The sequence below is a fragment of the Phascolarctos cinereus genome, unplaced genomic scaffold (genome assembly GCF_003287225.1).
Source record: "Phascolarctos cinereus isolate Bilbo 61053 unplaced genomic scaffold, phaCin_HiC Scaffold_9;HRSCAF=440, whole genome shotgun sequence".
Lineage (NCBI taxonomy): Eukaryota > Metazoa > Chordata > Mammalia > Diprotodontia > Phascolarctidae > Phascolarctos > Phascolarctos cinereus.
The window spans coordinates 137,501,527-137,516,928 of record NW_027556402.1 but is presented as its reverse complement, the minus strand read 5'-3'; positions in this window follow the sequence as shown (position 1 = coordinate 137,516,928).

Genomic DNA, 15,402 nt, shown 5'->3' with positions numbered 1-15,402 from the left:
TGTTAAAAAATAAGTACCAAAACAATCATTTAAAGATTCATATGCAAGCAAAAAAGGAAGAAACGGAAAATAGAATGTTTCTAAAATTCTAGTCATTATATTAAACCTATGATGAGGCAAAATAGTATATGGTCAGATTAACAGATTGTTAAGGTCTTCCAATAAGAACACTTTCCTAATTTGGCAACTTTGTTGACAGGCCAACCACAAATTAGAACTGAGAAACTCCTAACATAGTGACCTGATTATATAGAGAACACTGTTGCCTTTAGCATAGCTTGCCCATAATATAATATCCTTTGCTATTTCTCTTCTGCTGTCAGCGACTATGTACTGCTTTTTTTTTCATTCAAAAGTCATTTTATTGATAGAGATTATTTTCCAGTGCTGACAAGCAACCCAAACAAAGTCTTAGAGTTTTGTCTGAGGCATTGCTCTCCAAAGTGGGGGCCGTGGCCTGAAACTTGGGAGAACATTTGTTGTTCAATCATTTTCAGTTGTGTCTGACCCTTCATAAGCCCATTTGGGGTTTTCTTCTCAAAGATACTGGAGTGCTTTGCCATTTCCTTCTCCAGCTCATTTTATAGATTAGGAAACTGAGCCAAACAGGGTTAAATGACTTGCCCAGAGTCATATAGCTAGCATATGTTTCAGGCCAGATCTTCCTGACTCCAGGGCAGGTGCTCTATCTACTGCAACTGCCAACTGTGGTTTGTTTCCAATCATGTCACAACCTTCAACCATTGTAGATTAGTACTCCTTCACCCCCCCCTTTCTGTTAATGGCCTCCCTATGACTCTGCCCAACTTTGTCCCCACAAAGTTATAACAACTTGGAACCTGGTACACATAGCATCTATGTCAGGAAATCTTTTTGCTCTGTCCCTTCTCCTCCACCTGCAGACCTCTGTCATTACCTGTTTGAATTCGAACCTCTAGTTTTCAGTTTCCTCATTCATAAAATGAAGAAAATAATGCCTGTGCAAGGAAAGAGGGAAATAAACATTTTTTTAAATGCCAACTATATGACAGGCACAGTGTGAAATCCTTCATAAATATCTCATTTGATCTTAATACAACTCTTCAAGGTGGATGCTATTATCATCCCCATTTTATAATTGAAGAAACTCAAGTAGACAGAGGTTAAGTGACTAGACCAAGGCCAAACGCACAGTAAGTGTTTGAGGTGGGATTTGAAACTCAAGTCTTCCTGTCTCCAGGCCCAAGACTCTATCCACTGCACTACATCTTAAACCCACCCAATAGAATTTTGAGAATCTAAGAAACAATTTGAACATCTGAGCAGTAGAACACTTAGATAACATTAAAGCCCTAAGCAAATTTAAATTATAAAGAAAATGCAAAACTTTTAAGGAAGGATCTGTAGATTAGTTAATGTAAGCATTACTTATACCTTTATGCATCACAACCTCTCTGTGCCTTACTAAATGTTTTTTGTGGGCTGCTATAGTGAAACATCACAGTTTCCTGGTGGACAGAATTGTTTTAATGAACCTCTCCAAACAGCTAGGCTAGTATTCTAGTCAGCAGACCCAAAATTGAATGCATTTTTTTGCATGGTAGGAATCCCAAGAAATGCATGTGACAGAGGGTCTCTGAACTTCAATATTTTGATAGCTATATTTCAATATAATTATCTCTATTTGTAATTCTATGAATTTTATTTTATGACATTTAGAACATTATGCTGAGAAGAGGTCCATAGGTTTCACAAGATTGCCAAAGGGGTCCCCATAAATGGACACCAAGTATCCCAGCTTTATAGGAATAACTGAGATCCCAGGGCCATTTCGGTATCCTTTGTAAATTAAGGAATATTTGCTATTTCATAGAAAGGGAAACCATGAATGAAACAACTGGTAAATACAAAATCTTGTATTTAATCTTCAGTAAAAAAAATATTCAGTGATAAATGACAAATTTGAAACTACTAAATTTTTAAAAAGAGAAAAAGCTACCTTTTCTGAATTCATAGGAGAGGTCAGAGCATAAGTAATTTGTTCTTTAGGAATTGTTCTTGTCTCTTGAATGAGATAAAGTCCAAATTATTTGTTTAAGGAATCAAGTCACTCAAAAGAATTCACTGCAGTCAGAACTCACAAAGATAGAGAGAGCTGAATTTCAGTATAAGTTTAGCTTAGTTCATCCCTAGACTGAGATTAGCAGATCACAGAGTTGAGGCTCTAAGGAATCTTAGAAATCATCCAGGCTAGTCCTATCAATGTATACACAATGAAATTGAGGCCCAGAGAGGTTTAGTCTTCCTTTGGTCACACAGCTAATAAGAAAAAGAGATCCTATGATACTTTAACTCTAAATATCATGTTTTTTTTCTATTTTCCCCATTAAATCATGCTGATGTTTGTAGTTAGTGAAAGTAGAATGTTAATTTCTCCCTTGTATTTTCCCAAAATCTATATTTTTCTTGAAAATTGGGAGGGAATCTTTTCCCAAAATGTTCAGTTAAAATTCTTACCTATCTATTCTTCCTGGACCATCAGTATCTATTTCTGTAACAGATCAGTAATAATAAAAATAAAAAGAAATATTACTTGTTTTTTTTTTGTCTGAGAACTAGGGCTTCTCAAGATTTTTCTATATGCATGCTGAAAAGGATGATATTTAATGGAAATTTTAAAATTGCATCCCCATAAATGGGTGCTACTGTGGGTTTAGCTCATATTTTGTTTCCAAGTGTCAATGTGGTTAAAGAAATTCTAGTATACACACAATAAATGTTAATATTTAAAAACTCATAATCTTTTAAAGTAACCCATATTTAGAACTGGACTGGAAGGAGTGCTGTATCCCTTTATCATGTAGCTTTATTCTAAACTTAGGCCAGATTCCAAGGACAAGTTTATATTACATGAAATTATGGTTCAATTGCAGTTCAATGTTAGAAGATTTTTCAGGCTTTGGCTTTTAGCTATAGAGTCTTCCTGGGAATTTTGTCACATTTGGGGATTCGTCAGCTTTAATTAGGAATCTCACCCTAACCTTCTTTCCTCCGAGTTACTTATATATTTGTATGTGCTTCATAATTATTTTTGAGACCCCATTACTACAAAATTCATACATCCTTGATAAGCCTTCTTATTTCAGTGTCAGAAAGTGAAAGGAAGCCTGGAAGGTATTAGACTGTGCCAAATATCCTTTCCAAGAAACAAATATCATGGCTAAATCTCAGTGTAAATATAACCAGTTGGCACAGATTTGATCTTGTTTAGATGTGATAAACATATGGAAGTCATTCTACAGCAACACTACTGCCAGAAAGTGTGAAGAGGCTTTATTACACAAATCCAGGAAAAAAAAAAACACCCTTCCTATCTTAATAGATCTATACCTTGTCTGAGGACTCTCTCGTATATCGTAACACTAAGCTCTTTGTCTGCATTTCATATACTGACAATGAAAATGCACAAATTTAGTTTACTCTAAGGATTTTAAATAGTTCAGCTGGTAAACCATTTATTTCACCAGAATGCATAGGGAGAATTTGATTTGTTTTGGTTTTTATAAAATTTACAGGATTTCCCCTATCTTCACATTCCACAAATAGTATCAATCAATCAACTAATAAGCATTATGTGATGTATACGACACACTATGCTAGGCTGTGGAGATGCAAAGAAAAAAATAAAGCATTGCTTGCCTTCAATGAGCTTACCTTTCACTAGTCTTACTCAAATAAATATTATCTCTGCATCTATAGCTCTCGATTTATTATTGTGTGTATTTATTGAAACTTGGCATAAATATCACTTGTGTAATCGTCTAAGAAAAGTGTAGAAAGTGAAAAAAAGAGATCACTATGGCATAGCTCAGCATGTTTTAAAGAATGCTAGTGTACATTTTAAATGCAGGGTCAAGTAGTCAGTGCAGACATTCTTCATCTCAAAGATAAATGAGTTCAGATCATATCAGCATGATAGTTATGAAATATTCCTATAACATTTGTTTTGGTTGTTTAATTTATATGTAGTCTATGCAACAATGACATTAGAAGATGGAATTCTTTTTTTTAAATAATTAATAATTTGGGGCAGAACAAAATATATAATTTGCTAATGTGTGTTAATATTCTAGGGACACAGCATATTGCAATGCTCCTAAATGAGATTCAGAACCATGCTAATGTCCTCTTCCTTCTTCCAAACTTCACTAATATCTATCCTGTCTAATTATTCCATGTCTTTTCTTCCTTTTCTTGGGTGCTGTCTTTGGCCTCCTTCTGCTTACTGAGATTCTACCCTCTTTCAAAACTCAGTTTAGATTACTACATTGCCCATCTTCCACGAACTCGTCAAACTGTCTTCCCTTTTGAAGAAAAAAATTTATATACATATGTGTGTGTATGTGTGTGTGTATGTGTATAATTTGTACACACACATATGTATATATGTATACATATTATTTATCTTTCTTTTTTTGAAAATGTGGATATTTGTTCTGCAACCTCTCCCATTTCCCACATTTTTTCAAAGATCACTGATATTGGCTCAGCAATTAGACCTACCAGTTTTATATTCACTACTACTTCCTTTACCTCCACTTCCCAGCATCTGAAGGCTCAGTTCATCTCTGCTTGGTGACTTGAACCAATCAAGGAATGTATCTCCATATTTAACAAGAGGATGAAGTCCCAACCGACTATTTTGTTCAAGTTCTTGTTGTTCCTTTCTGAAGAACTTTCCTCTTTGCAGACAAAAATATAGCCAAAATGAGAGTTAAATGCATCAGAAATGTGCTTTCCAGCCCTTATTATTTTGTTACTATTTATTATCATCATACATTCCACTCTGAACAGGGATCATATCTTTTTAAAACAGTCCTAAAATATTGCTAAAAATGTTAAAATTTTAAAAATCTTACCTTTCTCAACATGCTTCTTTAGAGGACCATTTCTTGCTTTTGTGTTCTTCCTTCAATATCTATATTTGTTTCAATTTTCTATAAATTAATGACTTCTAAAAGTCTAAATTGGTTGATGAATGCCCTTCCTCCCTCATATGTCCCATTAAAAAACATCCTCCAGCTTTCCTGAATTGCTTCTCTTCATAATTTCATAATTTCGTTCTTGAGAGTTTCATATGTTTCCTGGCCTGACTTCTTTTGGAGAATTTTAGTACATATTTTCCAACTATATTTTATCTGAACTCTGAAATCTATTATCTAAGAATATAAGGTTTATGTCAGATTGCTTCTGGCTTTCATCTCTCTCTTTTTTTTTAAATCAGAAATTTTAAGATGGAATGTTTGCTTTTGTTAGAGATTCCCTTCATTTCTACATTAGTGACTTTTTCTTAATAGGAATAAGATCCAGAGTAGAGGTCCTCCTCACTGAATCCTTTACCTTCGTTTAATGAAACGAACATTAAGGCAAATTGAAAAGTTATTTTTCTCCTCTACCTTTGACATACAGAGAGCTTCACCAAGTGGATGAATAGAAATCATCCATTACTACTATATCACACTTCTGTGCCAAGCTTGTCAATATTCTTATGTTTCCTTTTTAAACAGTTTCTTCTTTTTGTCTTGAAAAACAGTAATATATTCTGATGACAATATTACTTCTAAATAGTTTCTTCTGAGTTTTCTGCCTATGGTTCCTTGAATTCTTCATATATAATGTTAATCTATCTTCTCTTTTAACATATGGATAAAGGTGTGATTGATTTACATGCATGAATGCATGAATATTTTAAAACAAAAGATAGAAGACCAAACATACTAATAAAGGTAAATTTTATGTCCCACATTTCTTTAAAGGTTTTATGAACATCATAACCTGCATCAATAACAAGCGCTATATATATATATATATATATATATATATATATATACACACACACACACACATACATATATATACACACACATATATATACATACATATATACATACACATGTATGTATGTATATACATATACATATACATATACATATACATATATACATACACATGTATGTATGTATATACATATACATATACATATATACATACACATGCATGTATGCATATACATATACATATACATATATACATACACATGTATGTATGTATATACATATACATATATAGATACACATGTATGTATGTATATACATATACATATATACATACACATGTATGTATGTATGTATATATATACACATGCATATCCGTGTGTGTGTGTGTGTGTGTGTGTGTGTGTGTGTATGCAGTGGGAAATTCTACAATTAAAACATCTCTTGTTATACTAAGTTAACAACTACTCATAATAAATATTAATGTTCTAGACATTTAAAGCAGAATGATCCTCTGTTGATAGATATAACCAAACAGCAAATGCAAAATTTACCAAGTTTAAAGACTATTCCTATGCCAAGGGACTGCTGGAGATTTTAATTCTATAGCTAAGACTCCATTGATAAAATTTCATTTCAGTTATATCAAATTTTTGATATAAATGAAATATTAGGGTCTAATTTATGTTAATATATAGAGATGACCTTCTTTAGTTGACCATTAGTAAAAGATTTAACCCAACCTACCTGTCTCAGAGAAAAAGAAATATCACACTGTCATCAAGATTCATTCACTGATTTAAAAAAAATCTTTAAAATATTGTTTAAGAAGATGGCCTTGAAACAAGAAGAAAAAATGTTCAATTATCTTCAAATGACAAGTACTATCTTACATAGTGTCGACAGAGCAACCCTTTATGCTCTTATTCAAAGTAGTATCATTGAAATAAGTGTATTCTGAATAAAGTGACAAAGCAAAGGGTGGGTAACTATTTCTGGAATTAAGGATGCTATATAAAAATAAAGAGGAAACAGTCAAAGAAGGTAATAGCATGACATATTTGTTTGTCTAAAATGAATGTGCTATAGAGGGAATTGATAGATATGAGATCTGACAGTGGTATGGGTGACTAAATCCAATATAACTACAATGCTTCCCCATGTTGGATTTAGATTTCTTCCCTTATTCTTCTTGCCTGGGTAGGGGAACTTACTGTTTCTTTCTGAGACTCAGTTGTATAACATGTTAGCTGCACATCTCTATCCAAGGCCCTAGAACTACATTCTGGATTCTCCTTGAGAATTGGTGATTGGCCAAAACAAAACTGATAGGGAGGCTGAGATACCCGTCCTTAATGTGTCTTCTCTTGTCTGACAACTAGTTCCTAACCAGTTTTCTGCCTCAATCATTTTCATGTGCTATGTTTTATTCCACGACTATTTTTTTTTTATAGTTGCTTGATCTGGTTATAAAGACATGCCATTACAGTTAGTTTTCCTGGAAGGTGATCTGTAAGAGTGTTAGGGATTCCCAATGGCTCCCAACTCTATGACTCTGGGGGCCCTTAGCATCCTTACCTAGGTTGCTCTAGCAAATTACTCCATTTCTAGTATTGTTAAAGTGGAAACTATTGTTGGCAAAGAAGATTTTTATTTCTGCTTAATGAAACATTACATAGAAATGTCTGAGATTAAAATTGGGAAGACCAGATCAAGAGCCGTATAATCACTGACACTTGGCCTTTTTATAAATCGTAATGTGAAATAAGTGATGCATCTTCAGGAAGTGATAACATTGGTGAATTGGAATAAAAGGGGTATGTGTTTCCCTTTCCTTCCTTCTTTTCAATCTTTCTCCTTTCTTCCTCTCTTTCTTCATTTCTCTTTTTCTGATTTTCCCTTTTGCTTTATTTCTGCTTGAATATCTCAAGGGCTTGATAAGTTTAGTTTTACATTACAAATATGTGCAGATTATTCCCATTTCATGAGAGTTCTCCTCTTCACAAAATGAAATATTTAAGTAAAATTAATGATAAAATGACCTCATCTGAAATCGTACGTAGCATTCACATTTGTAGCACACTCTTCACCTCTGTATTTAAAAAAAAATAGAAATATATTTTCTCTCCTATCTCTCTGAAAACAAATTCCCTCCATTACTGTATACAAAATATATGTGTGTCATTCTGCATCTGAAATTCATCACCTGTCTATAATCAATGGTACTTTTTATTATCAGTCCCCTGGAATAACGAATATTCATTGTACTGACAGATTTTTTATAGTTTACAAATTTTGTTTTAACATTGTTGTTATTATTGCATAAATTGTTCTCCTGTTTATACTAATTTCATTTTTTGTCATTTGTAAAAGTCCACAAATGTTTAACGTTTATTGTATTGTTATAAGTTTTCTTCTGTTTCTGTTTACTTCACTGTTTATCTGTTCATATGATTTTCCATTTTTTTAAGTCATCCATTTCCTCATTTTTTAAAGCAGGATAGTGCTATATTACATTCAAATGCCACAGCTTATTCAGACATTCCTCAATTGATTAACATCCTCTTAGCTTCCGTATCTTTCTTAAATTCAATGCTGTACAATATTCACGTAACAGATAAACGTGAGAGTAGCAATTCATATTTCCCTTTCTTTTTCAACAGGGTTAAAAGTCTAACAAAAGTTAAATTTCTTTGCATGCTTAAATTTTTTTTTACCAGTTTTATTCAATTTGCCTTATTCCAACTTATTTTTGGTGAGACAATTGATGTTAAGTGACTTGTCCAGGGTCACACAGTCAGTAAGTGTCAAGTGTGTGAGGCTGGATTTGAACTCATGTCTTCCTGACTCCAAGGACAGAACTCTATCTACTGTGCCATCTAGATGCCACTCTCAGCTTTTACAATTTGAAACTAGTGAAATAAGTAGGAAGCTTTTTTTTTTTTGCAGGTAGTTAGTATCTCAAAATATTGACTCAAAAGAAGTTTCAAAATAATATGATGAAAAATGTTTTTGGTGGTTGCATAGGATAGATCTGCTATGTAACTATAGAAAATGATACTGTATCACATCTTTCCTATAATAGTCAAAGAAGAATACTCCTGCCTGCATGTGATAGCCAGAAATATGATGACTTTCATAATATCCCCAGGTACAATATAGCACTTTCAAATAGGCATTCAAAATTGACAAATTTCCTTATTCTCATTCTGAGTCTCCTGACTTTTTCTAAAAAAAAAAAGCCACATGCTTTTCAGAAATTTCCCAACTTGTCTCCTAATATTCATTAAGTAGAGTAATAGTGAGAAAATAATAATAATTTGCATTTTGCAACTACTACAGAAAGAAAAAAATGGAAAGGGCTTAAATATTATTTCTTTTTGAGATTTTCAGTTAATTCTTTTGAAAAATAAATTTACTAATTTATTTTCCTTTTATTTTTATGTTGCCTACATTTCCAGTGAGAAAGCATTCTTATATAGCAAAACACATTTTTTTAAAACGAGGAAGAAAATTTTTCAAATTAAAAAAATACATTTAAAAAGTTTAAAATTTTAAGCAATATTCCACAGCCATGGACCTCCAATTTCTGTAAAGGAGCAGAGGAAGATGTATTTGCATATGTCTTCTTTGGAGCCATACTTATTTTTTTTAACTTGCAAAACTCATTTCTGATTGTTTTGTAGTTGTTGTTCTTTGAATTTACTGTAGTCATGTATATTGTATGCAGTCAAAACATATAATATTGTAGTTTTGGGTATTATTATCTCTGATTACTTAATTCTGCATCTGTTCATGAAGACCTTTCCATGGTTCTCTGTTTTAAACCCATTTGCCATTTCTTAAAAGACAGTAATGTTCCATTATATCTGTGAACCAATTTTGTTTAGCCATTCCATGATTAATTGCCATCTAGTTTATTTACAGTTATTTGTTTACACACACAAAAAAATGCTTTTATACTTTTCTCTATGTGGGAACTTCTTAGTAATGACATCTTTGGGGTGTGTCTTGTGGTAGAATCTCTTGGTTAAAAAAATGTTCATTTAGTCACTTTATTTGCTTATTTGCACACTTATTTGCATAAGTCTGAATTGGTTTCAAAACAGATTATAATAATTCATTGTTCCATCAAAAATGCACTAATTTAACTATTTCACTGTAAACTTCAACATCAACTATTCCCATATTTTGCCATCTTTGTCAATTTACTTGGCATTTACCTTTCCCTCATTACTTGTGATTTGGAGCATTGAAAGGGTTTTGAAAGGGCTGTTAATAGTTTGCAATTCTTTTAAGAAGCATTTGCAGGACAGCTAGGTGGCACAGTGGATGGAGCACTAGCCCTAGGAATCAGGAAGACCTGAGTTCAAATCCAGCCTCAGGCAGATAACACTCACTAGCTGTGTGACTCTGGGCAAGTCACTTAACCCCAATTGCCTCTTAAAAAAAAAGAAATAATAAGTATTTACTTGTATCCATAGATAACGTTTATTGAGGAATGGCTTTTGATCATATAAACATAAATGTGTGTCAGATATATAGTCTATATGTACATATACATATGTGTATATGTATATATACATTTCTATATGTAGACCTACGTGTGTGTGTTTATATATATATATATATATAATATATATATATATATATATATATACATATATATTGCATATACATATACAAACACATACATATATTCAATATGCCTTGGATAGCATGCTTCCATCTGTCAAATTTGATAAAAAATATTTTTCCTATTGTACTACTTTCCTACATCATCTAGTTGCATCATACATATACACATACATACAAACACACACATAATACATATACACATACAGACATTCATATATACACACACACATATATACAATACATACATGTGTTTGTATAGATTTAGAAGAATTTTTCAATCTCATATAATAGAATCATTCATTTATTTTTCTATGTTGTTTAATTTTATCTATTCTTTGCAATGATTAGGAATAAATCTCCTAACAAACTGTAGAATGTACATGATCTACTTGTCTTCTAGGGTGTTTTTTAAGTTATGATCTTTATATTGAGATCACGTACCCGTTTTGAATTTCTTATGGAATATAGTACAAGATATTGCTCTAAGCCCAATTTGTGCCAGACTTTCTAGTTTTCCCAGCAGGTTTTCTCAACTAGGTAGTTTTTTCTTAAGTAATTTATGTTTTCAGGTTTATCAAACACCAAGTGATTGACTTGTTATCTCTTAATTTCTTTTGTCTAGTGCATTCCATTGATCTATTTTTTTTAAGGCAGTTGGGATTAAGTGACTTGCCCAGAGTCACACAGCTAATAAGTTTCAAGTGTCTGGTCTGAGGCCAGATTTGAACTCAGGTCCTACTGACTCCAAGGCAGGCCCTCTATCCACTGCACCACTGACCCGATCTATTTTTTTAACCAGTGTCAGATTTTTTTTTATTACTCCAAATGAATGTTTGGTATTATTTCATTGAATTCTATAAAATAATCCTTTGATGGTTTTATTAGTATAGTATAGAAACTGAAAATTAACTTTAATAGTATCTCTGTGCTTAAATAACCTTTTGAGAAAATGTCATAGATCTTCTAGAAAGAGAAAGAACAGACCAACATGCCTCTAGGCTAGCCAACACATTTCCAGCTATTAGTTTATTTAGGCTTTTGAGTCTATCCTGTGTACAAAGTGTTTCCAAGAAAGCTGTGAATATCTCTTGACACTTCCATTTCTATTTACAATCCCTAGCCTTTATTTCTGGGCTAGAGTGACTGAGTTACATTCATCACCTTAAGTCAAGGTAGAAATATTGTGCTCACCAAATTGGACAGAATCTCTTGCTCAGTATTTTTGAGATTAGAAAAAAAATGCTTATATATTTTTCTGCCTCAGTTTTTGGCCTTATCATCTCCCCTGACACCTCTCTTTCCCTCACAAGTGAAGCAAGCTTCTGCAAATTGCTTAAAGGCTCAAAAGAATCTGAAAAAAGGTAAAAAAACAAACAAACAACTAGAGAGTAGGGGACAAATCTGACATCCATTCTCAGAAAACCTGTGATCTGAGCCATATATTTTAAGCATTGTTTAAAATTTGTATTTATTGGATTTTAACTTTTAAAAGCTATTCAAATGTTGAAACCAATTTTAGATCACATGTGACTAATACGATTTCTAATACAATAGTAACATTCTAGATGGCAAAATATTTTGATATAATAAAATTTTTGATTATTCAAACTTAACTGACTAAGAAACTGAGTTTTTTTCTTCTCATACTCTTTTAAACCTGTAGAATATACTATAGAAAAGTATGCATTGCCTTCTTTGGAATTTCAGTAGGCTGGTGTCAGATTAAGCTACTATCAGCAAGCTGAAAAGCTCTGATGGTTGAGAGACACAGCTGTAATGTTCCCTTTGGTCTGAGACTCCTTTCCATATTTTCCTAAAGAGTTCAAACACTGAGCTAGAAACTGAAATAGAGACAGACCCCTTTCTATTCTACAGTTTGAACAGAGCCCAAAAGCTGTTGCATGTTTCTGAACTTGTTCCTCACTCAATACACAGCTTAGGAATTGATCTTCTCCTTTACTGAGAACAGGACACCTTGATGCAGGCCTTTTCCTCCATCTGCCCTTTAAACTCAATAGTGAGCAACAAAATTGTAACTTAGCACTTGCTCCCATAACGTGCATGGTGCCTTACTGTCTGAGAATTCATCTTGCTTAGGTGTAGTGATTCACTTTTCTCTCAGTACTTGGTGATGTGATGCTCCTTTCAATGATAGGCTTCTGGCCAGACCCCATCACCAGAATCCCCAGAGTTCCTTGTCTCTTTCCCTGTATTGAGACCAGGCTGGAAAATGATTCGCTGTGACTTCTTGGGTTTTCCCATCAGGATTCAGTCTTATGCATTTTCTAAATCTCTTACTATATCTTTCTTCTGCTTTGAAAAATATTCAAATATTTTTATGTGTTTCCATGTGGAGAAGGTGTTAGATTTGTTGTTTTGGCCCAGCTAACAGAGCCAGCAGTCATTAATGTGTTGAAGTTGCCAAGGGAAATCAAAACTTGATGCTAGGAAAAACTTACTAACAACTCAAGTTGTTGCAAAATGGAACAGATTGTCTCTTGGTATCTGGTAGATTCTTTGTCATTGGAAATCTTCAAGCAGAGGTTGTATTGCCACCTAATATTAAAGATTTCTTTGAAGGCATAGTGTGGAATAGTTGGGCACTGAAGTTTCCAACTTTCAAATTGTGTAATTCCAAATAAGCAGTTTACGGATGAGTTGGATATTTGAGAAGAGAGTTTTAGAAGAACGATTTTGGGGAATGGTACCCCCAACCCAAGGCAACTCTTCTTTATCAAAAACATGTCCAATTTATCTAACTGATCATTATTATTATCATTGTTAAAAAGTTTCACAGTATTTTATTTTCCCCATTTAAATGTCAAGAAAATATTTAGCATTCATTTTTATAAGATTTTGAGCTCCAAATTTTTCTCTCTTCCTCCCTTACCTCCCCTCTTCTGAAAGTGGTAGGCAGTTTTACGTAGGTTATACACGTGTAAAATATTTCCATATTAGTCACAGTTGTGAAAGAAGAAACAGATCAACTGATCCACCCATTCTGGAGAGCAATCTAGAACTATGAACAAGGGGCTATAAAACTCATCTAGTAATAACACTACTAGGTGCATATCTGAGAGATCATAAAAAAAGGAAAAGGACCCACATGTACAAAAATATTTATAGCAGGGATGTCCATTAGTTGAGGAATGGCTGAACAAGTTGTGGTATATGAATGTAATAAGAAATGATGAGCAGGCAGATTTCAGAGAAAACCTGGAAAGATTTATATGAACTGATGCTGATGGAAGTGAGCAGAACCAACAGAACATTGTACACAGTAACAGCAATATTGCATGATAATCAACTTTAATAGACTTAGCTCTTTTCAGCAATACAATGATCTAAGACAATTCCAAAAACTCATGATGGAAAATGCTACCCACATCCAGAGAAAGAACTATGGAGTCTGAATGCTGATTGAAACATTATTCTCTCCTTTTCTTTTTTCTTTCTTTCTTTTGGTTTTTCCCTTTTGTTCAGATTCTATTTTCATAACATAACTAATGTGGAAATATGTTTAACATGATTGTATGTGTCTAGCCTCCATAACGTTGCTTGCCATCTTGGGGAGGAGGAAGGGGAGGGGAGAGAGAAAAAAAAATGGAACTCAAAATCTTTTTAAAGCGAATGTTGAAAACTAACTTTACTTGTAATTGGAAAGAGAATAAAATTCTATTAAGTGGGAGGAGAAAGAAAAATGTTGGATCAATAATAATTTAATACGTTGTTTTCAGGATGTTTAGAAATAACAGAATAGTTACTAAAGTGCTGATGTTAACTGGAGAGTGTCTAGCTGAATGCCCTAGGGATTCAATTCAATAAACATAATGATAAACAAAAAGAAAGAAAGAAGAAGAAATAGATCAAAAAGGGGGGTGGGAACTATGAAAAAGAATAAAGGAAGTGGAAAAATATGCTTCAATATGCATTCAGAGTCCATCAATTCTTTATCTGGATATGGAGAGCATTTTCCTTCATGAGTCCTTTTACTTGTCTTGGATCATTGTATTGCTGAGAAGAGCTGAGTCCTTCATAACTGATCATCACACAATGTTGCTGATACTGTGTACAATATTTTCCTGTTCTGCTCATTTCACTTTTCATCACTTTGTATGAGTCTTTCTCAGTTTTTCTGGTCTGCCTGTTCATTATTTCTTATTGCACAGTAATATGCCATTACATTCATATGCCACAGCTTGTCCAATCAATCCCAAATTGATGTGTATCCCCCTCAATTTCCAGTATTTTGCTACCATGAATAGGGCTGCTATAAATATTTTTGCACATGTAGGTCCTTTTCCCTTTTTATGATCTCTGTGAGATACAGACCTAGTAGTAGTATTGTTGCATCAAAAAGTACACACAGTTTGGTTGCCCTTTGGTCATAATTCCAAATTGCTCCCCAGAATGGTTGGATCAGTTTACAGCTCCACCAACAGTGCATCAGTGTCCCAATTTCCTCAATACTCTCCAACATTTGTCATTTTCCTGTTTTGTCATATTCACCAATCTGATAAGTGTGAGGTGGCATTTCAGAATTATTTTAATTTGCATTTCTCTAATCAAAAGTAATTTAGAGCACTTCTTCATATGCCTATAGATATCTTTGATTTCTTCATCTGAAAACTACCTGTTTCCTTTGGTCATTTATCAATTGAGTAATGCTTTGTATTCTTATAAATTTGACTCAGATCTCTATATATTTGAGAAATGAGGCCTTCATCAGACACACTTGTTGTAAAGATTGTTTTTCAACTTTCTGCTTTCCTTCTAATCTTGGTTGCATTTTTTTTTGTACAAAGCTTTTAAATTTAATATAATCAAAGTCATCTATTTTATGTTTTGTGATCTTCTCTCTTTTGTTTGGTCATGAATTCTTCCTCTCCCCATAGATCTGACAGATAGACTATTTCTTGGTCTTCTAATTTGCTTATGATGTCACCCTTCA